Consider the following 26,940-nt stretch of genomic DNA (forward strand, 5'->3'; position numbering starts at 1 on the left):
AACAGTCTGGCTTCTTGTTGTCTTTCCTGTATCTTCAGTTGAGGATGTCCAACACTGCCACCTACGGGTGGAAACATTAGCTGCTACAGTTCGGAGGCTTAATGCTGCTAAGTACGTGTAGTTATTTATATATTTTGTTTCAAAGTTGCTACAGAGAAAACAACCATTGGCATAGCCAATTGCTCTCGCCTTTGGAACCTTATACGCAATTAGTTATGCAATCCCCCAAAAATGGTGTGCATGGTATCTACACACCAGCAACTATGACGTATTGCCTTTACGAACCCATCCCCTAGTGATGTTTCCTGTATCTCTGATTGCTATATTCAGCACTTAATAGGGAAATAGATACAATCTCAGGGGGATGTGAAGTGATTGGGCATACACAGCAGCTGCTCCCACAAACGGGACATACATCACCGTCCGCTACTCGTCCCCTGCTTCACAAACTTGAATTATTGTAATAAAACCAAGAGCTGAACACTGTGTCCTCTGCAAAAAAGATGCGGAGGGCAAAGGACCCTCACATGTTCTACCTTTGATACCTGCACAAGTGCCACCTTTGCCTACGTAACGCTTGTTTTTTGTGCATGAGTGTCTAGCACCTTTTGCAGTATTATACCTCAAATGATACTTTGTTTTCTCTTGTAACCGCACACTTGTCACTTTTTCCTCTTGTGCACTTTTTACTACCTCATGTATTTTTGGTTGCTCACAATTTTTACTACCTCATGTATTTTGTTTGCTCACAATTGTCACTATTACCTTATGTAACGTAATGTATGTTTCTGTTCCTATTGTGAAGCGCTCTGACGCCTTCAGGTAAAGTCCGCGCTATATAAAAATGCATAAATAAATAAATAAATAAAATAAGGACCCGCTGCCTCGGAATGAGGGGGCGTGTCGGCAGTGGGACAGGGAGCCGCTAATGATGCTGTTTTATGTAGGGGGCGATGGATGGAGTGGAAAGAGGGAGAAAAAAATATGGCAGGAAGAGGGGAATTAGCAGATCAATGGCGCGAGATCCAATCCCCATGGGCATAATTGCATCTCCAGGCATGTTTACTTTATGCCACTACCTTCATGGCCAAGGGTGGAAAGGGAAGGGTCAGGTATACCAACGCGCAAACCAGGCAGGCAGTTGTCACACCTGGCCATCTCAATTTGACTTTCACTCCTAAAATTATCATTAAACATAATGCTGGCGTTTTGAGAGTTCATAGTATCGGAAAACATGGTGAGTATTTGCTGTGCATTGATTGACAATTAGCTTGTGCGCATGTATCATACTGTGTGTATAGGTTCTTATATTGATCCCGACATTCTTCTAAGCGCACAGTCCTAAATGTCCACATACACAAAAAGAGCAGGGGAAGGGCGAGAGAGATTGAGATTGGAGGTGTGCAGTCTTCTCAAATCTTTCAGATGGAGAATGGTCTTAAGAAAACCTTCCTTATGTCCGTACAGCAGGGAGAATGCAGCTCATGTGTGTGGTTTCAAGCCTAGAAGAATATGCCTACTATATATCTGGAGCCATGAGGAAGGGAATGTTGTTAAACTCTTCGGCGGTATAAAGTGCTAAGCCGCAACTTCATCAATTACGACCATTTAAACCAGGTTACACAGAACCGGAGAAGGTAGCTACATGGTGGCCGGTTATCGACAAAAGATATGCAGGCTGGACAAAATCCACGACAATGGCTTGAGACATCAACGTGGAGTAAAGGGCAGGTGTGTAAATAACAAAAGAGGGAGAGAGAGAAATATCGCGTGGATTTGTTCTCCCTAGTTGAAATGTATAAACAAAAAGAATCCACAAGTAAGTGACACGTGTTCTCTACAGTGGTGGGGAACACAGAGTGTTTTTAAAATACCCCTCACACACCAAAAGGACCCTTGGTGTCATGCTTCATCATCGGGGTCTTCCCACCCCTCTACGGCTACGCGGGAGCACTTTTCCAATGACTATGCGTGGTGTGTGTGAGGGTTGGATGTGAGTGAGTGGTGGGGTTGTGTGTGAGTGATTTAAAAAGGTACCTGGCTCGTGGGGTAAACTCCCCCAAAAATGTAATGGGCCCCCGGGCTGGTACTGTTAAAATAGTGAGATTAGAGGTGTTTATGTAGCATTATGTACAATACCTCTTGTGTGCGTCGACATGTTTCGGAGATCAACTCCTTCTTCAGGACGGGGTGCACTACTACCCACCTTACTCACGTATTTCTAAGTAAAAATATTGTTACATTTACAGAAAAGTGAAAATGTATGCAGGCTACAGTGTACTACAGCAATTATTTCAAAAGGTTCTCTGCTATTTGCGCAACCTGGAAAACAGGAAAAAGAACAATTTTGTTTCCTGCTCCTTATTGTTTGCATGGTTCAGTGACCTTGGAAAAAAAATATATATATGGTGTGGGTTAAGATCACTAGACAGATATCGTCATTTTATTTGTGATGGTGACCCTGTAAGAAAAAGGACTTAGACAAGACAAACATACAGTAAACATAAAACACACGCTCTATATTCTTAATCCATCTGTGTTTCTGGGACTTATCCACTATGAGTGGGATGAACAAAAAGAGGTTTTTAGGATGCATACTTGATTCCTCTATCTTGTCCGCCTCATGAGCCTCAGAACGTAAGGGGTGGGTCGTGCCAATCTGCTACCTATAAGTAATACATAATATCAGCAAGCCAGCTACTTACAGATGATGACGATCTACCACCGTTGTTCTAGTGTCATACTCACGAGTCCTGAAGGAGAATCCCTCCTTGCTGCCCCTCACGCGGCTCCGCTGGGAATGCGGTAGTGCGTGTGGGGAGCGGTATTTGTACCCTCCTTGCTGGTCTAATTGGTATCAATTTGCCTTGATTGATCATGATGACCGGAAGTTAAATGCCCTTGTTTGGATGTTCTGGCAAATATAGGCGGTCTCCATTGTATTTACGGCAGCAGCGATTCATGTTAGGTGCGCATGCGTGTTTGCCGAACACGCTATGCCTATGTGGGCCTGCGCGAGATGGGGACACTCACGTCTTCCCCTCGATACACGCGCATACGGTCTCTGAGCATGGTGCGCATCCATGTTCGAAGAGATCCTCATGTCTTTGTGAGCATGCGCAAGGTTGGGACACTCGCGTTTCTCCCTGGGTACATGCGCGTCTGGTTTTTGAGCTATTTTGTTTAACTAGAATGAATTTGAAGAGTGCATATCTCGAGTTAGATCTATAATCGGGGATCTGTCCATCCTCATGAGATAATGTGGTAGCAACGACAAGTGCAGATTCGTTGCATATGTTAAATATTCTAACAACATTTTATTAAAAAATATTATTATTATAGTACTCACCGAGTGCAGATAGAAATGCCAATAGGCTTAGTGTGTATCCGCACATGATTCATTAATAATTCAATGAATACATTGATTGCTTTAATGTGCACACTACTCGGGTGATATAGACCAAGGCCAACACTTTAGGATGTTTATATTGTATTTGTTACAGGGGAAGAATTTTTATACCAATTGTTCCCATGGTATGTCATTGTTGAGGCCTATCTCATGAGTCCCTAAACAAAACACCCAGCGTTGTTCCTTCTGGAACAAGCCGGTGTCGGACTGTAGCTGTTCGGTCACTGTCCAGTAGAGGTCATTTACGTAGTGTTGGGCCTCCAGGAAGTGCGTTGCCATCTTGGTGGTGCTTTTCCTACACCTTACGTTGCTCTTATGCTCACTCATTCGTGTCTTTACTGCCCTGGTGGTTATCCCTACGTATTCGAGTCCTCAGGCGCACGTGATCATATATATCACGTTTTTGCTGTTACAGTTGGTCTGTTTTCTTTGTTGCCATGTAGTGCCATTTCTGAATGTTAGCTGCTTGTTTTTTTTAGTGAGGTGGCAACTACTACAATTCCCACATGGAAAATGTCCTTGAATACCGTGCAGTGACAGTGTGTGTTGCTGATTCTCCTTTGAACGGGTATGGACCAGGATGTCCTTCAAATTTCTCCCCCGTCTGTGTGCGAACATGGGTTTTTCAAAATCCAGTTCACCACAGGTAAGTATTCGCCAGTGTTTGTTGATGATCTTGGAGACCTCGTTCGAATGTGTTGTATGTGGTTTCACAAATTGGTCTCTTTTGGTCTGGGTTTCTTTGGACCTTGTCTTCCAAAGGGCAGGTGTCCAGTGCGTCAACCGCACCTCTTATCTTGCTCCCCGCTGCTCCTCTCCAGTCTCCGATCCCGGTGTAAATACAGAGATTTGCAGCAGCTTTAAGTCAGCACCAAGCAAGCACAGGGAGGAGCTCCAGAAGAAATAAAAACAAAAAACAAGCAAAATAGTCTGGCAAAACTGTTAGGGGTACGTGACATACAAAAAAGAGCCCAAAGCAAGTCCAACCTACATAACGAAAAACACAAGCTAAACAAGCTTTGGCCGCACGGCCGTAAAAGTAACACCGCCTGGCTGCGAAATGAAATTAAAAAAAAACACGAGTGGTGACGCGAGTTGTGCACAACGGGAAAAAGTGCTGTGCGCGCGCGCGCGCTTGTGAGCATAATAGCAAGCTGGTGGGCGGCCTGGGTAGCACTTTAAAGCCAGCCACCTACTAAATTTCTCGCAAGAGAAGCACATGCGCTGACTCTAGTGAGACCTAAAAAATATTGGGATATATACTCAAACCCGTCCAGAACGATGCATCCCGTGTCGCCAGAAACAGCATGACTTCATAATTCTATTACAGGACCGGAGGCTTCGGATTATGCTTTCTCTTTCGTTTACTGAAACATACATCAGGCAATATAAACAAACTACATTTCCCAACATGCCATGTTACTTCATCAATATCTATAGAGACTAGACCTATAAATGACACTCTTCATAGGAACACTTTCTCTTTCTTTGCAGCAGCGTTAAGCTTCCTTTTTAGGTCTTGCCTATGCAGCGCACATTCGCTACATAGGAAAGAGACCTTTAGAAATCGCTCCAGGTTTGCAGGCAAAAACGTGCATGAGTTGCATTGCTTTAACTGGCATCGCGTGCACGTTTGGCTATTCCCTTACGGGAGCGAGCGGCACAATGGCGTTAGTAATTATCACGCAAGGGAAACGCTGCGTGTCCCTGCCGCGTTTGAAGACGGCTCACATCTTTTACCGAAGACACATTCCCACAAGGCTGCTTGCCCGTCAGCGGATAGCGTTCACACTCCGGCTTTTGATTTGAATCTAGTTGGCAACAGTTTTTTGCAGCAAGCGCGCAGCCCATTCATGTGCTCCATGCCTGTTGCAGAAATCTATCCGCAACCAGATTCAAATAAAAAGCACATTGGTTGCACGGAAATAAACTATTTTCATAACATTCAGGTGTATTGATAATGATGAAGTTCTTGACGGTGACAAGATAGTTCAAGTTCAAGTTCAGGAATTTGTATAGCGCACTACTCACCCGGAGAGTCTCAAGGCGCTTGGGGGAGGGGGTGCATTATTTATCGAATAGCCAGGTTTTAAGTTCCTTCCTGAAGGAAATGTGGTTCTGGGTAAGGCGGAGGTGAGTGGGGAGGGAATTCCAGGTTTTGGCCGCCAAGTAGGAGAAGGATCTTCCTCCCATGGTGGATCTTTGGATGCGTGGAACTGCAGCGAGGGCTTGATTGGAGGATCTTAGTTGGCGGGTCGGTGAGTAGAAGGACAGTCGTGTGTTGAGGCATTCGGGTCCTAGTTTGTAGAGGGCCTTGTGTACGTGGGTGAGGAGGCGGAACGTTATTCTCTTGTTGACGGGAAGCCAGTGGAGGTCTTTCAAGTGACCGGTAATGTGAGCTTGGCGCGGGATGTCCAATATGAGTCTGGCTGATGCGTTTTGGATACGTTGGAGTTTTTTCTGTAATTTGGAAGTGGTTCCGGCGTAGAGGGTGTTTCCATAGTCCAGTCGGCTAGTGACCAGAGCGTGAGTGACAGTCTTTCTTGTTTCGGTGGGGATCCAACGAAAGATTTTTTTGAGCATACGAAGTACGTTAAAGCAAGAGGATGAGACGGCGTTGACCTGTCTGGTCATCGAGAGGGAGGAGTCTAGGATGAAGCCCAGGTTACGTGCGTGGTCTGTGGGTGTGGGTGCCGTGCCCAGGGCCGATGGCCACCATGAGTCGTCCCAGGCAGAGGGGGATGATCCTAGGATGAGGACTTCCGTTTTGTCTGAGTTCAGTTTTAGGCGGCTGTTTTTCATCCATTCGGCTACTTCTTTCATGCCTCTATGAAGATTGGTTTTGGCGGTGTTAGGGTCTTTGGTAAGGGTTGTGTTGTCGCGCGATGGATGCGAGGGGGCTCATGTAAACGTTGAAGAGGGTGGGACTGAGTGATGATCCTTGTGGTACTCCGCAGATGACTTCGGTGGCCTCTGATTTGAATGGGGGGAGTTGGACTCTCTGGGTTCTCCCGGCAAGGAACGAGATGATCCAATCTAAGGCTTTTCCTTGTAAGCCGATGTTGCTGAGGCGTTGTACGAGGGTGCTATGACAGACCGTGTCGAAGGCGGCGGAGAGGTCAAGTAGGATGAGGGCAACTGTTTCTCCGTTGTCCAGTAGAGTTCGGATGTCGTCTGTCGCTGCAATAAGGGCGGTTTCAGTGCTGTGTTTGGCTCGAAAGCCGGACTGTGAGGAGTCGAGGGAGTTGTTGGATTCAAGGAAGGTGGCGAGCTGTCTATTGACGGCTTTCTCAATGACTTTGGCAGGGAATGGGAGGAGGGAGATGGGGCGGTAGTTCTTGAGTTCAGAGGGGTCCGCTGTGGGTTTCTTCAAGAGGGCGCTGAGTTCGGCGTGTTTCCAGCTTTCTGGGAAGGTAGCGGAGTTGAAGGAGCAGTTGATGACATCACGGAGATGGGGTGCGATGATGGAATCTGCTTTGTTGAAGATGCGGTGGGGACAGGGGTCGGTTGGCGAGCCTGAATGGATGGAGTTCATTAGGCGGATGGTGTCTTCAGTGGTGATTGGGTTCCAGGCGTTAAGGGTGTTAGGGGGCGGTTTAGGTTCGGAGGTGGGTGGGGTGGATTGTTTGGAAATGTTCTCAAAGCTGTTGTGTATGTCGGCGATTTTGTTATAGAAGAAAGAGGATAAGGAGTCGCAGAGTTCTTGGGAGGGAGTAATGTCGTTCGAGGCTGTGGTGGGGCTGGTAAATTCTTTGACGATGTTGAATAGTTCCTTGCTGTTTTGGGCATTGTTGTCGAGTCGATCCTTGAATGCTGATTTCTTGGTGGATCGGATCAGTTGGTGGTGTTTGCGGGTGGCTGTCTTGAAGGTGGTCAGGTTGTCAGTGGTTGGGTTTTTTCTCCATGTTTTCTCGAGAGTACGGCAAAGTTTCTTGGATTTCTTAAGGTCTTCGTTGAACCAGGGGGATTTTTTGCTACCCTGTTTAGTTTGGTGGTTTTTCAAGGGTGCTAGTTCGTCAGTGCTGTGAGTGATCCATTGTTTGAGTTTGGTGGCCGCTTGGTTTGGGTCCGATGAGAGGGCGGGAGGGTTTTGGTTGAGCGAAGTGAGGAGTTGGTCGGTGGTGACTTTGTTCCAGTTTCTTCGTGGAATAGGTTGTGGGGGGTTGTGGGTCGAGGAGGTTTTATAGTTGAAGTAAACACAGCTGTGGTCCGTCCAGTGGAGAGCTGTGGTGCGATCGAAGGAGATGTGCTTGCTGGAGGTGAAGATTGGGTCAAGCGTATGTCCGGCTATATGGGTGGGGGTGTCCACAAGTTGTTTGAGACTAAGATTGGCCAGGTTGTCCAGAAGGGTGGTGGTGTTGCTGTCGTTGTTCTTTTCCAGGTGGAAGTTGAAGTCTCCCAGTAGTATGTAGTTCTCGGAGGCGACGGCATGTGGGCTGATGAAGTCAGTGATGTCTTCGCTGAATTGTTTACGGGTTCCTGGTGGTCTGTAGATGAGGGTGCCTCTAAGTGTGCTCCTGGGGTCGGTGTGGATCTGAAAGTGGAGGTGTTCGGCGGTTGTAAGGTTATCGTCGCAGCTGGTCGTGATTCTGATGGTGTTCTTATGGACGATGGCGATGCCTCCTCCTGTTTGGTTGGTGCGGTCTTTTCGGATGATCTTGTAGCCGTCCGGGATAGCTATGGCGATGTCGGGCGCTGAGGAGGCGTTCATCCAGGTTTCTGTAAGGAAGGCGATGTCCGGTGAAGCAGTGTCAAGTAGGTCCCAGAGTTCTGTGGCGTGTCTGTGGATCGAGCGGGTGTTTAGCAGGATGCACTTCAGGTGGTTAGGGTCGGATCTGTGTGAGGGGTTGGTGGACTTGGTGGGGGTCTTGGTGCAGGCGAACTTGCAGGAGTGGCAGGCGAAGGGGCCGTGGGTACGTCCTGGGGCAGCCTCGTAGCAATGTGAAGTGCGTCCGGGGTTAAGGGCTAGGAGGGTGGCGGTGTCGTATGTTATGCGGGATGAGTGTGGTTTGCGAGGGCCAGGGGGTCTGGCGCTGGGCGCGGGCCAGGCACGGACGGGCGTAGACGGGCTTACCTTTGGCGCACCTTCGGCGCGACCGCTGCACGTAAGTCCATCTGTCTAACATGGATAGTGGAGGGGGGCGGAGCATGGGAGGGTCAGCTGGGAGGCGGGAGCGAGGTGCAGGGAGGGTCTGGGACGGGCCAAAAAACAAAAACAAAATGGCAGTAATGTAAACAAATGCTGCGAAGGGTCCCCAACACCAAGAGCTATATTAATAATGGAGCGCTATGGGGGAAAGATTATTTCAGGCCAGCAGTGGTAGAGCGCTACCCCAAGCAAAAACCACAAAGCGCTACACAAAGCAAATCTCGAAGCGCACCACGATCAAAGCACAAGCGTAATGGAATGCAAGGCACAGAAGCGTTACCGAGAGCGGCACAGCTTGGTATTTAAATATTAGCAATTGCGAGGCACAAATCAGCAGTATTGAACGATACCAGGAGAGGAGGTGAGGGGAGCGACCGCTTCTGGAAGGAACAGGACGGTCACAGTTCTCCACGAGGGCGAGCGCAGCCTGTATCTCTGTGGGTGGGAGGGTCAGCTGGGAGGCGGGAGCGAGGTGCAGGGAGGGTCTGGGACGGGCCAAAAAACAAAAACAAAATGGCAGTAATGTAAACAAATGCTGCGAAGGGTCCCCAACAACAAGAGCTATATTAATAATGGAGCGCTATGGGGGAAAGATTATTTCAGGCCAGCAGTGGTAGAGCGCTACCCCAAGCAAAAACCACAAAGCGCTACACAAAGCAAATCTCGAAGCGCACCACGATCAAAGCACAAGCGTAATGGAGTGCAAGGCACAGAAGCGTTACCGAGCGCGGCACAGCTTGGTATTTAAATATAAGCAATTGCGAGGCACAAATCAGCAGTATTGAACGATACCAGGAGAGGAGGTGAGGGGAGCGACCGCTTCTGACAGGTTCCAAAGACCCACTCTTAAATGAGGGTCAGCTTTAGTGGCAATCCATTACCCATCACCAGGGGCTGTAAAGCGTAACATTGGGATCGCCATTTTCGTTGCTACCTGTGGAAATTATAGAAGCTCAGCTCTACCCAAATGTGAGCCTTGCGGCCCATAGCAATTATCTGTTTCAGAGTAAACCGGCCCCCACGCAGCTGCCGGCAGCTTTCGGGTTACATCTGAAGCTACATGTTGGTATCCTGCCCTCCCTCCCTCTAATGCTGGTAGGTGCTACAATTTAAATTCAATTTACACAGTACATTTGCAGAACAAACTTTTCATAAGATCTGTGCAAAACAATGCCTTTTTTAAAACTGATTTAGGACTGACTTAGATGCGAGGCAGCGCCTTAAAAGTGAACAACAAGGTGCAGCTAAAAACTTGTACAAAACAAATCTAATAGCAGAACACTGCTTTAAAATAGTTAAGACGGTGCAGTTTAAAACTGACCAAACTAGTTAGATAACCTCGTTTTAGGTGGAGCAGGGAATTCGATCCTTCTACCCCCGCCACTGGTCGTTATGAGCCGCTACTAAGTATTGAACGTTTTGGAGTGGACCGAGCTTTCCCTGCCTTGGCTGCCTGCTGTTGCTGGCTCCAGTCCTGTGTGTACACACACACTTCTTTGTTCACAGGATCCCGTGCAGCAGCGCTCTGCTTAGAGACATAGCTTGTTTTTTCTACCAACCAACACTTCCTGTCTTGTTATCTCACCCTCAGAGGTTCCTTTTCATCCCTGCTTTCGTCCTATATATCACTGTTTTCCTATCTTTGTCTCCCTCCTTTCTACATTTTTTACTGGTCTCTCGCCTGCTCTGGGTTTAAGTCTGATCATCAGTGACAAATGTGGGACCCATAAAATCTATGTCCTTGACCACTTCCTGCAAGCACTTCCTCATATTAAGCTCTGATTATATAATACTGGGCCGTTAGTTTTCAGTTGAAAACGTCACCTGAAGAGACGTTGCACTCTTCGTGGGAGGTAGGTTGGGGGTGCAGGCTTAAATGGAGTGAAGGTAGCATATGAAGGAAGGAACTGCCCTCGGACATTCCAGAAAATACGGGGTCATGACAAGGGCACTTTGCTGTACACTGGGCTGCTGCATGGAGATGCGCAGAGGGACGAGGGGACTGGGGGGGCCCAAGGCGGGGTTGAAACAGGGGCTCGGCTCATTCACTTTCTTTTCACAGCTCGCAAAGGATGCGTTTAACGAGAGAGGACTGTGTATTTCTCATTTTTTAACTTCTTCGTGAAGTGTCAACATAAGGAAGAAGTAAATCAATAAAACTATTGGGTTATTTTGTTAAGTGGATGGTTGAATAATAAAGTATATTCTATGTAAAAAAAAAAGTCTTGACGGACAGGGCCTGTGGCTCTTTCAAAACAACAGCATACACATATTAGTTGCCCAAATGCCCTGTTTGTGGTTGACTGGTGTAGCAATATTCTCCCACCCTCTCAGTGGTCATCCGTTCTGACGCTTTCCTTGCACATCAGTAAGGCGGCCATTCTGGCTATTTTGTAGGGGGTCCACATCATTTTGAGTTATTGCCTTGGTTTGAGTCTGTGCCTCTGGCGTCTCCTATGACTCCAGAGGTTCTTCACACGGCTATCAAGATCTGAAGATCCATGCTGCCACAAACACTCTTTATCCCAAATGCCTAGACTTCTTGTATTTTGTCCAGGCCTTACTTTTAAACTGGTCTTCCCTGTGATGTTTTGGCTGTGCCACCTAGTTTGTTCTTTTATTGTACTGCTGCTTACTTTTAAAGAAAGACTGGGAATTCTGGGTCCACCCGAACCCCCAAACTGTCCCTGGCATTGCTCCTCGTTTTCAGTACTTTTTTCCATGCATCTCACCTCTCTGTTTCAGAGAATCTTAAAAGCAGTCATTGATATGCGTCCACCTCTTGTAGGGGAAAAATGAGACGGAGAATAGAAATAAGAAAGAGTTAAATTCAGGATGAGTGAGCAGAAGAGAAAGGATTAAAAGAAGGAAAAAAGTTGAACAGAGATGAGAGACACCAGCAAAACCGCATAATTACACACAAACAACATATTTCAACTCCACAATCCACAATGTACCTCCAAACCACACCATATAGTGTCACCACCTGAGCATCAAACATCATTCACCACCACCATTTTACATCAGCGCACCACCTAAGCATCACTTCAGTCTGTCCTTGGAATCTGGCATCTGATGATTCTCCCCTAGTGTCCGTCCGCTGCCCGTGTTCTAATTAAATTACTGTTTTCCAACATCCACTCCCCCGTTATTTATGTCCCGCTCTCCCATAACAATTTTTTTAATAACAAACGAGCACGAGAACAGGCAGGAAGAAGTTTCCAATAGTGCAAGTACAAAAAAAGTAGAAGACATTTTTTATGGTAAAATCTTTTTTTAATCAGGTTTTTCAGTTGTATATAATGTTGTCTTCATTTGTATAAAGGTAACAAAAATGCTTAACACTTTTTATTATAACTTTTAAACATAATGCACGGCAGCCACAATGCTCAGCAACATAGTCAAAAGTTCTGCCTAAACACAAGGTCCAAAAGGCGAGTCCTATTGGCTATGCCAATGCTTGTTTTTTTAGGTCTCCCCTAAGCAGCGCGAAAAGACCTATAGAAATCGCTTTGGCTTTTCAGCCAAAAACGTGCATGCATTTCGTTGCTTTCAATGACAATGCTTGCACGTTTGGCGATTCCATTGCGGGAGTGAGCTTTGGCAACATATGTTTGCTCGCACCAGCAAGGGAATCGCTGTGTGTTCTCGCGCACTCCTCCCACCCCTCCCACTTAGCCCAGTAGTGTTTCACTTTCACAGCTGCGGTTGTGTTTCAGCGCTTGTAAATACTGCCTACCAAATTAAGGCGTAAGGGGCCAGCGTTGTTGAAAACTTGTGGACGACACAAACTTGGGATTCTAGTCCTTGTACAGAAAGAATCTAAATCCAGGCCACTGAGCAGAGCACGTTGTTTTGGAAATAGACAGAAAACCAAACACACCCACCCGCACTTCACTGTCAGGTAAAGACAAAGGCAGGTCTGCAGTGTATGGTTTCCACAGTAACCCGCTGAAAGAGAAAGCCCATCTCAGTGGCTGGCTATTCTTAAAATCAGACTTCGCGCTGCGCTGACCCACCGCGCCCTGTGCAGGAGTAAAACCTCCCACCCATGTCCTGTATGACACAAGGGGAATTCACCACTGTTTGCGTAGTTCACAATGTCTTCATATATTAATCTTGGCTCTTTAGCACCTAGAATTTAAACATGGCATTTTTGCAACTAATCACAGATGTCAATTCACAAAGTCATTTCTGAGTATATAATGTAGTACTACACAGTGCTGTCATGCAAAATGATGGGGCACATCCTGTGAAGGCACAGAGGGGCCCCTCAGCCCCCAATAGCTCATAAGTATTCAAAGGACCGCTGAAGGGTGGAGACACTCCTTTACTGTAGGGGCTTTTGTTAACACCCTGGTACTGAATGGAGGTGTACTACTTCAGGTACCCATAAACACCTTTGTGAATCAGCCCCACAGTACCCTACCAAAAAGCAGTAGGCAGCCCTAGGCTCACCTAAGCTGCGTTCTGACACCAAATGCAATTATAATCAGCTGGGCATTTGCTCGCAAGTACCCCCAAGTGAACATAGCATGGCTATGTTTTAGAACAATAATAACATTACAAACCTCCTTCATGTTTGGTGGCTCACTGGGGAGACAGCACATCACTGGCAGAGGAATGCAGCGGAAGTCCTGGAGAGCATTGGTTATTTCTGTTTTAAGCCCAGACCAAAAACTCTTAAGTTTGTGAGGGTTGACCCTGGGACCCCCGACTCATGCTTTCAGAAACCTAACAACGAACAGGATGACTACCACAGTGGTGAGGTGTAGATGTGTCACTCTGCAGGGCGCTGATGAAAAGTGAAACTTCAAACTGATCAATGCATTTTAAAAAAAACGTTGCTGATTTGGCAACTTTTTTTTCACATGTTCTTCATTTAGCCTATGCTGCTAGGAAATGGTAAGGCCTGTTTGGTTTGCTGTTGTTAAAAATATATAACTAGGCAAGTTGGAGCTCACTTTTCATCACTCAAAATCGGATGTTTGGTAAAACGGTCTTAAAAACATTGGCAGCCTCATCTATACAACACAATACTGCCGCATGCTCTAGAGCTCTCAAGAGCAATACATTTCCAAGTGTTAACGTTAGCAGAAGCAACGTTTGTTATGCAACAGTATGCAGAGTGGCCTATGGTTGGTGGGACATTGCCACACCATCTCAGACACAGCAGGCACGACTGACCGGGCTCCCTCTCGCGTCCCTCTTCTCCAGGACTGATTGTGGGGGTTTTCCTCTTTGCACCCTGTCCATTTTTCTCCTGATGGGCATTGGCTGACCGCTACCTGGTTACTGAGGCCCTAGTGAGGTTGAGACATATTTGGGGGTATTTGAAGCCAAATCAGATTATGCTGTGCACGCCCAAGCCTAGGTAGGAATGAAGGGCAGTTGGTAATGCTGACTAAGTGTGCTCTTTCACTGTGCTATTTTCAATTTACGGGACTGCCCCCGTTTAGTCTGGAGAAAGCTAAATCGGAATTCAAGTCGATCTCATCACACAGACTTTTCAGGGGAAAAAAGTCAATGTTTCCTGAGGCCCTTCAAAATATTTACCCAACTATACCAATGTGGTCAATGAACATTTTCAATACAAAATAATCATGTCTAATGATCGATGCAGACAGCAAAAAAAACAAGCATTGGCATAGCCAATAGGTCTTGCCTTTGGGGCCTTATAAGTATTTAGTTATGCAGCACAATATCCTTCCTGCAACAACATCAACTGTTGCATGGCTAAACACTAATAAGGTCCCAAAGGCGAGACCTATTGGCTATGCCAATGCTTGTTTTTTCCCCTGCAGATTTATATTGCACAAACTCGACCCGAAGGTATTGGAACGCTTTACATGAGCACCGGTTACGTAACACAAGGAAGCATTAATTTTTTTGGGTAGGCACCGGGAGATTAAGTGGTTTGCCCAGAATTTAAGGATGAGGAGTCGACCCCGAGGTTCGAACCTTGGTTTCCCAGCTCCAAAGTTGGCAGTCTAGCCGTCAGACCACATCCTCTTCCCTTGGTATAAGGTTTATTGCATTTCTGTTTTGGTTATTTTGTGGTTGTGCTAATGAATTAATGCCAATACGTATTGTGAACAAAGGTTTTGTCAAGAAATTGCTGTATACCTGCACCGCATCTCAGCTATTGCTGTGGTGATCGGGTGGTGGCAAGAGCGACTAAGGCAGTTATCGTTCTCGGCTCGCCACCACCAGAGATCCTCATTCTTGCACGTTGCTGCCCAGATAACCGCACAGCATAATTTTGGTCTGCAGCGCCTTCCCTGATCGGCGCGCGTTTGTTTTGGAGCCGGACGTCCCGTAGCCCAGTTGGGCTAGTTTTGGGTTACTTTTGGGCTGTGCGATGCCTAGTAATGATTCCTCCTCATTCCGTGCCGATTTTAAAAGCGAAACAGCACACAGCTCGGTTTGTGGTTGCCTCTGTGTGCATGGACGCCTTTCCTGGGCTGCAGAATAAGGAAGGCCAAAGCCGGGTGCAAGTTTTTTACAAGGTTGGCTCCTAGACGCCCTCTGGTGGGCTGCAATAATAGTGATCACAGCGAGGCTGAGGAGCAGTGGAATTAATTTGACACAAAGGGTTGCTCCCCCTTGACCAATTCCTTTGGAATGTTTGGACTTGCCTAAAAATTGTCTAGATCACTGGGTATTAATTAGCGATGAAAGACTGGGCCTATTTTCAGGAGGACAAGTACGGGTACTACGAGGAAGAGTAGGGTCCTCTCCTCAAAGACAATCTGGTTAATGCCCTGGACGCATCAGTTCAACAATCTGTCAATAAGGTGGTAGAGGCAGCGGTTCCCCAGACTGTCAGCAAAGCCCTAACAGCTGTCCTCAAGCCCATAATGGCGCAACTTGAAAGTTTTGGCGAAAAGACATGGTATGCAACCCTAAAAGTCGGTAGGACCACCCGCGGCCACCTCAGAGGAAAAAGCTTCAGGTGAAACCAAGTCCTCGAACTGGCCGCATGCCCAGGCTCTGGCTAAGTTACCCCCAGTCTCTTCTGGGGATCATCAGTACTCTGTAACTCCAGACCCGATCCCATCATCCAAGAAGGCCCAAGACACAAGCACCGACACAGACTCTACGGGGCATACCACATCCCCGAAGAAGAAGAAAGCTAAGAGGGCACACTTAAATCCATTGACGCACTCCTTTTTCCAAGCCGCAACTCCGTTCGATTTTAATCTGCAGGACATTGTCCACCCGAGATCCTCAGACTGGGCCCCGCTCCTGGAAATAGTGGATTACTTACATCAACATCTGAGGAATAATTTTGACAATGAGGTTCGTTGTAGATTGAGATCCGAATGTCCTCGTCCAGACGTCCCGGATAAAGTAGCAGATACGCCGGACATCGACCCCAACATGCTAACCTTTTTAAAAAAGTTTGCAAAGGACCCCAAAAAGGGCCATGACCGTGCGTGGCGCGGTTACCAGGATAAGCTCCTGGACATCACTGGCCCCTTAGCAAAGATGGCCTTAGTCGCCAAGGACACAGGTGCTTCGATCCAGACATTCTCGCAGGATGGATACAGCGTGCCATTTGTTTACTGGGAAACCCGAACTGTGCCATTTCTGCAGAACATAGGAAATCTCTTCTCATGAGGATGGACAACAACCTCACTGAGCTGGCTTCTACAGAGGCAGGCCCCTTGGCGGAGGGGCTACTGTTCAGCGATAGGTTTGTCAAAGACGTCTCCAAGTACGTCGGGACCTTCACGTCACTGGACAAGGCCCAATCAAATATTAAGAAGGTCTTCCAAGCAGGCCTTCTTGGTCTGGCCGGGCAAGGAAGGGGGCGCTCGTCAGGCAGCCAATACTATCAGGGCCCTCCCAGAGGAGGATACGGTCGGGTAGAGGAGAGTACCAAGACAACATCAGAGGCAGCACGTTCTACCCAACAAGATGATTTAGTTGTCGCCGGTACCACCGTGGAGGACAGAGAGGAAACTTCCAACCCCAGATTACATCAGGTAAGTACAATGACTCCATTTCTAGGTCCTCTGGGGGGTCGCATTCGCCATTTGCGGGACAACTCATCAGTCATTACTCAGAATGCTTGGGTTCTATAAACGGTACAGGGGTTTCACATAGATTTCTTTCCAATCCCTATGCAAAATGTTACTCTCCCTCCTTTATCTTTTTCCCAAAAAGACGAAATTTTTATAGATCAAGAGGTTGGAGACTTGCTGTAGAAACGCATGGTACCTTATTGTGACGACAAACCCGAGGGTTTCTGCAGCAACGTCTTCCTAGTTCAGTAGAGAGGAGGGGCTAAACATGAAAGATTTCAACCAGTTCATCCTGTACAGGCATTTCAAAATGGAGGGGATACACTTACTAACAGATATTTTGAGGCAAGGGGACTGGATGGTCTGTCTAGACCTCAAGGATGCCTGCCTACCTACCTAACAGTCCCGATCTTTCCCCCTCACCGCCGCTTCTTTCAGTACCAATGGCGAGGTAGATGGCTGGAATATTTGGTCCTGCCTTTCGGTCTTTCCTCAGCTCCTCTGTGCTTTACCAAGTTAATGAAGCCAGTAACCGCGCATCACCGGGAGCAGGGTATTAGTCTAATAATTTATCTGGACAATATACTGATAATGGCTCCCTCCTTCTCCCTAGCATTCCAACATCTGCAGACGACAATGCACCTGTTAGAGAATCTGTTTTTTGTGATAAACAAGGCAAAATCAGTTCTGGTCCCAGTGCAATCACTGGAGTTCTTATGTTTTGTAATCAGTTCTCAGACAACTCAACTCCAGTTGCCCAAAACTACATTGAGAGATCTGAAGAAGGAGTTGAAGCGACTCTAGCCAAACAAGTCATGTCCCTAAGGGAGATTGCACGTTTAGTGGGCTTTCTAGCCTCATCAATTTGAATTTTGATTTTTATAATACTTATAAAGCGCACGTTTACCAAGCGGTTTCTTGGCGCTAGGGATGCAGACCCGTGGTCGGGGCAGAAGGTAAGCCACTAGTGTGAAAAGGCTTGGGAAAAAAGGAAAGTTTCGAGGGCTTTTTGGAACTCAAGGTAGTGAGAGGAGGACCTGAGGGAGAGAGGAAGAGAGTTCCAAAATACAGGGGCGAGGGTAGAAAATTTCATGCCTCCCAATTTCTTTCTCCTAAATCGAGGGACGGAGAGGAGGAATTGGGAGGAAGAGCGCAGCTCTCTGCAAGTGGTGATAGGCATTAATTTCGGAATTGATGAATGTGGGGGCCGTCCCTGCCCGGGCCTGAAAGGTGATGCAGCCCATCTTAAAGAGGGAGCGTTCCCGAATGGGGAGCCAGTGAAGGGCTTTAAGTAACGGAGTAGCATGATGGGATTTAGGGAGATTGTATACAAGTCGGGCAGCCTGGTTTTGGACCAGCTGAAGTCGCCGTAAATCATAAGCTGGGATACCAAAATATAACGCGTTGCCATAGTCAAAACGAGAGATGACCATGGCTAAAAGAATAAGTTTGAGAGCAGAAAGGGAAAAAAAACGGGAAATCTTTCTGATGGTGCGAAGAACCAAAAAGCAAGAGGAGACAACAGAACTAACCTGGGAGTGTAATGTCAGATGATCATTCAGTTTTATCCCTAAAGTCTTTACTGAGGGAGAGGGGGTGGGGAGGGACCCAAGGAAGGAGGCCAGAATGAGGGGTTCCAGGGACTGGAGCAACCACCTGTAAGGACCAATTCAGTTTTGTCTGGATTTAACTTCAGGTGGTTGTGGTTCATCCAGTCCCTGATAAAAATCATAATGGATTGAAAATTGTGAATGGGGTCTGAGGAAGAGGACAAATCAAAAATAAGCTGGAGGTCATCGGCGTAATTGTACACCGTGACCTCCATTTGCTGTAACGCAAAAACCAGAGGGAAGATGTACAGATTAAATAGCAGGGGGGACAGGGAGGAGCCTTGTGGAACGCCGCATTGGACCTTACGGGAAGGTGCAGAGAAATCGGCCAGATGGACTGCCTGAGTACGGTCCCTCAGGAAGGAAGAGAGCCAAACCAGGGCCGATCCCCTAATACCAGCCGCCCTGACACGGGTAAGCAGGATGGAATGGTCTACCGTGTCAAAGGCGGCGGATAGATCGAGAAGGACCAGTGCCTGGGGCAGATTGGTATCCATTCCCTCTCTGAGTTTGTCCATGACGGACAAGACAACCGACTCCGTAGAGTGCCTGGGGCGAAAGCCTGCTTGACATGGGGCTAGCCTGCCAGTTTCCTCAACAAAGGTGCTGAGCACTTGGGTGACATGTCGTTCCAGTATTTTACCCAAAAAGGGAAGGAGGGAAATAGGGCGATAGTTAGCCATAGAGGGGTCTGCACCAAGTTTCTTTAGTATGGGAATTATAGTGGCAGATTTGTGCAGTTGCGGAACGATGCCCTGGGCAAGGGAGCCATTAAGAAAAGTAAGGGGGGTGAAGGACATGCTGAGTAAATTTGGCTGAGGATCCGGGCAGGGCAGATGTCCAAGGGAGATCCGGACTTAACCCTGAGAAGCAAGGATAAGAACGATTCCCTAGTCAGGGGAGGAATGTAATCAAGAAATGACTGATTAGGCGGGGGTTGAGGGTCAGAGAAAAAGGAAGAGGGGAGTGAAATATTGGACCTGATAGTAGAGATTTTCTCGATAAAAAAGTTGTTAAGCGAGTCACAGAGGGCCTGGGAAGGAGAAGGTTTAAGAGTGACTATCGGAAAAAGCAAGGTCCTGCACAATTGAAAAAATTTGTCTAGGTTGGTTTTTGGCGGCCAAAATTTTCTGGGAAAAGTAGTTGGTCTTAGCTGTAAGCAATCCAAGCAATCTTTCAGGGCCGGGCCCTCCAACGTCTGAAAATCCAAGACCTGCAGAAAGCTCTTTCATATTCAGACCAGGTTCCCCTCATAGACGAAGTCCGAGAAGAAATCAAATGGTGGCTAGCCCAAGTGGATGCGTGGAACGGCCAAGCAATTTCTGGTTCTCGCCCGGAAGTGGTCATAGACTCCGATGCCAGCTGGTCGTGTTGGGAAGCCATGTGTGGGTAGATTGCCACAGTGGGCAGATGGTCTCTCCAGGAGTTGTCATTACACATCAACTGTCTCGAGCTCCTGGCTGTAACATTTGCGATTCGCACTCCCTCGCCCAGGAAAGTATCTTGTTGCATCCTACTGAGGACGGACAACATCTCTGCGGGTGAGATATACAAACAAGCTCAGGGGGTGAGATCCCCGATGTTGGCGTAGATTGCCAAGGACTTTTGGCATTATTGCCTGGCTCACCAAATAACGGTGGTAGCGGAATACCTTCTGGGGCAAGACAACACAATAGCGGATTGGAACTCCCGTCACTTGAAGGATTACAGCAACTGGAAGCTTCATCCATCTCTCTTCCAAATGACTCAAGCGATTTGGGGCCTTTACCACATAGACCTCTTTGCCTCCAGGCTAAATCGCCAACTGGAGACATTTTTCAGTTGGAGACCGGATTCTCTGGCGAGAGCCACGGATGCCTTTGTGCAGGATTGGTCAAAGACATTGAATTATGCCTTTCCTCCATTTGTCCTAATTCCCAGAGTAGCAAACCAAATTGTTCAGCAGAGAGCGGAGATTGTACTAATCACCCCAATATGGAAGGCCCAACCATGGTTTCCGTATCTGCTGGAACTGATGTGCAACTTCCCTCTTCACCTTCCTTGGTCCCAGATGATGCTCCAGGGCCCTCCGGGAGAACCACACCCTCTAGTTCTCTCGGGGCAGCTGTCCCTGATGGCCTGGAGGCTTTCAGGCAAGAGTGGTTATTGCCAGGAATTTCAAAAGAGGCTTCGAGCTTCATCCAACAGGCCTGGGCTCCCTCTACTAGAAAACGATACTGTTCAGCATGAAGAGCATGGTTGGTGCTTGGAGAAGTATGTGGATTCTATGGAGGCAGACCTCTCACAAGTTGTGAATTTTCTATCCAAGAAAGCTGCAGAAGGATTGTCCTATAGATCGGTTAACAATTGTCCGCTATCTCGGCTGGACATGCGCAGACAGGAGATCGGTAGGTATGCATCAGGTGGTGTGGAAACTCTTAAAAAATAATACGTCTGGCGAACCCACCTGAGGCTAAGTATTTTTCTTTATGGGATGTGTCTAAGGTTCTAAATGTATTCGATAATTGGCCTAAAAATTATTTGCTCTCCAGGAATCATTTGTCTGCTAAATTAGTTATGCTTCTTTGTTTATCTGCCTGTCAACGTGTTTCTGATGTTAGAGTCTTGGATTTAGATGGTAGAATATTCTTTCCTGAGGGGTTTTGATTTGTAATTTCTGCATGGGCCAAGATCTTTTTGCGGTCCATTGATTACAATGCATTTCCCCTGAATGATAAATTGTGCGTAGTAAAATGTCTCAAAGTTGAGGAATGTATCCGACCTATCAGACCGGTCGGTTGTTCAAGATTGTTACTTGTTTTACAAAAGCACTTTAAGCCAGTTACCTCTGCTACTATTGCCAGGTAGCTCAGATAGATCATGACAGAAGCAGGCATTGACACTGAAATGTTTGGAGCATATTCTGTAAGAGGTGCTATGGTTTCAAAATCCTGTATGTTAGGTACCAGTATTCAAGATATAATGAGAGCAGCTGATTGGTCGTCTAGCTCAACATTTAAACAATGTTATTATAAACCTGTGGGCGATGTTGCTTCTGTGGTTCTAGATAAGCGTTAATCTAGCATAATCCGAAGCCTCTGGTCATGTTCTAGAATAAAAAATTTGCTAGCATTCGTGCCAAGAATTTTCGCTTCTATTAAGGACACAGAGACGAGGATTATCCTGCCCAGGGTACATGTCTTGTTGATAACTGTCGTGTTTTTACCCACCCTGAGATGATTGTTTATCACAGTTATTACGAATGCTGTTTCTTTTTCAGGTTCAGAACAGAAAGGCGAGTAAACGATCGCTTTGGACCTCTTGGAAGTTGTATTGTAAAGTCATCGCCTGCGGGGTCTGCAGTTGAACTTACGACATTGCAGTTTGCTGTTTTTCGATAAGCTCTATTTTTTCTTGGATAAAGGACAATTAATTCATGGACAATGCTCATTGGGCAAAGAAAGAGGAAGTGTATGTATGAAGAGCGTCATTTATAGGGCTAGTCCCTATGGTTATTGATGAAGTACCATGGCATTTTGGGAAATGCAGTTAGTTTATATGTGAAAAATGTTTTTATTGGCTGCTGTATGTTTCAGTAAAAGAAAGAGAAGGAATAATCCTCGCATCCGTGTCCTTAATAGAATTGAAAACTCTTTGTGCGAATGCTAGCAGATTTTTTATTCTCCTCCATCTTTTTCTCGACATTACATCTAAGAAGACTTTACATGCTGGCAGACATCTTAAAGTTATACCTGCATCAAAGAAATCCGTTCTCCTCCCATGCTGCCCAATATAAAGACATTAAAAATGCTATGTCTTGTTTTAGTTTTATCTGTTCAATTTAGTCCTGAAAACCCGGGAGTCACCCGATTGGACATACTCCCAAACTTGGCAGTTCACATTATATAGATACCAAACACAAGGCCATGCTCTCTTACATCCGTGTCCAGTGTTTTGGATGACTACATTACGACAATTTTGGCAACAAGTTGGCCACAGTCAAGAACCACGCGTGTGCTGATTTTTAAATGAGACAGTACATTGAATCGCATGATGCGAATTGTGTGATGTGAAACCTCTGAACAGCTGACCCCACAGAGGACTCACTCTTCAGGCTAGTAGCAGCAAATGCAGATTTGGGCTGGATGTTACGCATAATATACATTTAAAGCTAAAGCTGAGAGACTTTTTATCCCAGCACGAAGCACATGAGTGAACTGTGTATGAGAGCCGATGCACCACCAGCGCAAGTTTCGCGAACCCTTTTTGCTGTAATTGTTAAGCATGCATTCAAATCAGTGTTCCATTCTGCACACCATGCTATTTGGAAGCTCTCAAGCAGCAGGCGTTCCAGTCTACATAGCGCGCTTAGAACAATAATTGGATTTCACAGGCAACACTGCGTTTACACGTAAGCCACATCAGTGGCCATTCTTCTTTGGGGAGACAGCGATTGTACACAGACAATGCCAAAACTGTTATGGTAAGGTCAGCATTTCCCAGGTTTTAAGGTATACACCACACGTTACAGACTGTGAAACACACACACTGCCAGAACAGTGAGTTCAACTTTAAGCAGTACAGATTCAGTAGCATACCACAGGCAGTGATACATGCACAGTAACATAATACACTGACAGCCTCGCAAATCGTGCTACGCAAGTGCAGTGATGATTCAACTTAAAGCATTAAATCTCTTGTATGTTTGTATTTCTGGTGAGCTACATTTTTATAGTTTGCTGCAATTCAGTTTTCCTCAAGTTTTAGGTATTTACATACCAAAATGCAAAGTGTTAATTCCCGCCTCCATTTCTGTTGACACCAGTTGACCCACCGCCTATTCCATGGAGGAATTGATACAGGGCATTTACCAAGCACCTTAGTGCTTTTGGGGGCAATTGATATTGTCCTGACAGGAAAAGGTTTCTGTTCGAACATAACTTGGAGTTTGAAGGTAAATCTATATATGAACATTTGCCACCATATGAGATAGTGGAGGATGAAGAGGACATTGATGGATACCAGCTGGCTGTGAGAAAACTTGAAAAGCAGTTTGACGTACAACCTAGTTGGATTGTGAACAGACACAAGTTTTTAAACTAGGAAACAAAATAAAGAGGAATGGATTGATTCCTATGTGGCGGCACTGCCTATGCTCGCAGCGAAGTGTGAGTTTCAAAATTTCACTTCTCAGCTCAACTCAGATCAGATAGTGGTGTGTTGTTGGGACACACAGGTCCAAGAAACGTTATTGACTCTGAAGAACCCTACACTGATAGAAACCATTGATATTGTAAAACGCATAAAATTATCTCATAAGTCATGCAAAGAATTGACATGGAAAGAGCAGAATATCGTTGCTGTGGTCAAGGAGAATGGGAGTTTGAAACAAAAAGGGCAGTTCAAGAGGTCTATTAAGAAGGAAGAAGTTAAGTATAGTGAATCAGCCACTTTAGTGGTCTGATGTTCTGTGATGACCCTCGATCACCACCATTGTGTACTGACTTTAGTGTTCTATGTTACTTTAGCCTTAATGTAGGATGGTCTTGCATTAGAATAATCTTGCCAAAGAATAGAAGGTATGGGATGTCGAGGTGCAGAGTTGTTGGTGATGGTGCACACATGTGCTCCACAGTGGATACTGAGGAATTAAGTGCATAATGTTAATTGAGTTAGGCGAATTATGACTTTAGCCTATTGACTTTGACGTGGTCTAATATCATTCTGCTTTCCAAGTAGTAGAGGCCTATGCTTAGGGCAACTCCATATTCTAAACTGCAGCCATCTTCTGAGCCTCTGTAGGTGAGAGGTTATGTTTGAGATTACATGTGTTGTTCACCAGTAGTGAACCAGACAGGACCGGTTCTTTATCCGAAGAATGTGCTCTCTCGATGCCACAGTCATAGCAAAACGCTTGGCCAGCTGCTTGTTGTGCTCTTGGTACGAGGTGGTACAGGAATCCAATGAGAACTGTAGGCGGAGTTAGCTAGAAACTTCGATGGAGAGCTGCATTCTTTATTAGAGAAAACGGGTCCGAGAGAGGGTGAGATGCTGAGATGCTGGTCTGGTGGTTTGGATGTCTGGTGATACATCACGGCGCAGACGTGCAGTCGTGTTTGTGGAACAGAGAGTCCTGACCCAACCAGAGAGGGAAAGAGAGCCGGACCCTTCTTCAGATAACAAGATGCTTCAGATCATGGTGAGGTGTTCCATGTATATCTAACTTTATCTAACTATGCTTTTATTTTCAGGTTCTATGTATATGTATGTGTTGGTGATTGCTACAAATGTTTACTGTGTTCTTCTTCCTTGTCATTCTATTATCATGTAATAAAGAAACCCTAGAGCATATCATTTGTTTGTATTCCTTGCGAGGGAAGGTCGGGACCCTTTTTTTACCGAGTACTTACAGAGGGATGGGCGATTCCCCTCTAATGGAATTGTTGATACGGATGGGAAATCGACTCCCATCAGGGATGTCTAAATTCTAATTATTCTATCCAATACATTGCTAGGAGTAGCATGCGTTGTGTACCCTCTCAGATGGGGAGGTGTTGTGACTTGTTATTTGCAAGCTCCTCGGCAATGGTCTTATATGTTGTCAGTGTTTATTCCTTTCTTGGGTAAGTATTGTGAAATGTGGTGTCTTTCTGGATCCTGAGAAAGGATGTGGTAAGTAATGGCCTGGTGACTGACAGAAGCACCAAAACATATGGATAAGTAGGTCTTTACATTAAGTGAGGATTATTTAACTAAAAGAACATTTGTTTCAGGTGCGGGTATCCTAATCACGTGTCCAATGGTTGTCCTTGTCCAGCCAAAAATGTAAAGTGTAGGGCAATTTGCTAAAGTCTGTCAACAAGCAAAGGATAACGTGAATATGGTGCCTGATAGAGTGACCAGTGATAGTTCAGAGGATGAACTAAGCGGAGAAAGGGAGGTGGTACTGGTTGTTGAGGGTGGCAAAGCCAACTGTGTAGACCCTTATGAAAATATCATAGCTGATGGGAATGTGTGGAACCTTTTGATTGACTAGGTAGCAAGGATGACAATGATCACTGATGAATTATGGAATCAGACGTGGGGTGATAAGCAACTGCTTCCACCAGATAGAAACCCAGCAACATATGATGGAAGAAGGATAGAGCACACTGGATATTTTGAAAGTTGCATGGAATTCAAGGAAAAAGGGATATTTGGAAAGGTATAGGTCTAGAAAAAGGCCTGAACATATTAGGATGGTACCATCAGGTTTATTCTGCATGACTCAAAGACAGTTCGGAGGGTCAAGTGTCGCTAGTCACTAATAGTGGACCCATCGAGGTTGAAAAAGGGGTGGAACAGGCGTCCATTGACCAAGATTCCAACAACAGTTGGACAGAAAAGTATAAGGCAGTATTCATTGATAAGGAGGATCAGAGGGTTCAAACACAAAATCAAAGTACAGTGTGGAGTCTCCCTTGTTAAACACAAGTTGAGAAATGTGCCTTTTAGTGTTCGAGAAGATTTAGCAGAGATACTCAGAAAAATGTGTGAGGATAGGTGTGACGGGGAGGTGGGTGCCTCTGAAATGGACAACGGGGTTGCCTCGGACTGGTGGTCTGTCGTACCGCTGACCCCCCTTTCTGTTCCTCTTGCACAGACTGCCGAATCTGACCCAGCGGATTGGTTTCCCACGGAAGGAGAAACAGTATGGTACAGCCCGGAAGAAAAGGTGCAGGGTCCCTTTAACCCTGGAGCACAGAGCGTCATGGCCCCGCCCCCTGACGTCGATGCGGGACTAAAAGCCGGAAGAACCTCCGAGACGGCGGACGGTGATTCCCTGGAGGCGGAAGGAGTATTGGAGTGGAGACGGAGAGCAGACCGATCGAGATTTGGAGCCGACGAGGAGGAAGACGAGCGGAGCCCAGCTGATACCATCAAGCCAGGAGGCCACCGACTCGGCGACTCACCCTGCCACGGTCCCACGGGAGGAACGTGGCTGTACAAGGTACGGGGCAAAGTAGCGGGCTGGGTGGGGCGTAGTGGCCAGCCAAACACCTTGTAGCCAGTGTATATAGATTAGCCTCTGTGCCCCTTTTCCCCTTCACGAGCACTGCAGGTCCTGTATATAGCTGAGCACTTGGTTTCCCTCACACGCCCTGTAACCCCTATCGGCAGGGACGCCCCACTGACTTCCTCTTTTCCTTTTCTTCTTGGCAAACGGCCCGGCTGGAGAGCGGATACGGACCCTGAAGAGTCAGCCCTTCCCCCATTCAAGACCGGTCAAAGGGAACCAGCCTACCATCAGGGCAGCATCAGTCTGGAGTATACAGCGTTTCCACGAGGTGTCAGAACGGAGCCCAACGAATTCGCCAGATTGCGAGTGACTAGTAAAAGGAGAAAAGCATACTTAAAAATAAAACCTTCTTTACGAGCACTTTTCCCTGACTCAGTCTCGCTTGATACCACTCCCCCAGACCCTGCCCCGTTACAATAGGGTAATCAAAACCATTGACTCAGCACTATGGTTATCCTCATAAGGGATAGCAATATAGAAGAATGGTCAACTGAGGTGTGTGTTGATTTGAGGAGCCTAAATAAGGCAATATGGGTAGACTCTCAACTTTTTTGCATAGATGATATCACTATGTTTGCAGGCGCAAAAGTATTTAGCAAACTCAAATTGGTGTCTCTTACCATCAAGTCGAACTAGATGGGTTCTCCAAACATTTGATAACAGTTGTGTCACTGATAGGCACATATCAGTTCAAACAGATGCTT

At 46.4% G+C, this 26,940-nt stretch overlaps 2 long non-coding RNA genes across 2 annotated transcripts in view; both read left to right on the plus strand.

Moving 5' to 3' along the window:
• The window catches only part of LOC144829489 (uncharacterized), a 111,445-nt gene that overhangs the window by 238 nt on the left and 84,267 nt on the right, over window positions 1-26,940 (plus strand). The gene's annotated exons all lie outside the window — the stretch shown is intronic.
• On the plus strand, window positions 28-26,600 carry LOC144829490 (uncharacterized). The gene is made up of 2 exons (XR_013610682.1): window positions 28-111; window positions 25,820-26,600. It is a non-coding gene; the product is annotated as an uncharacterized LOC144829490 (long non-coding RNA).

This window comes from Lissotriton helveticus, chromosome 4_1 (genome assembly GCF_964261635.1).
Source record: "Lissotriton helveticus chromosome 4_1, aLisHel1.1, whole genome shotgun sequence".
NCBI lineage: Eukaryota > Metazoa > Chordata > Amphibia > Caudata > Salamandridae > Lissotriton > Lissotriton helveticus.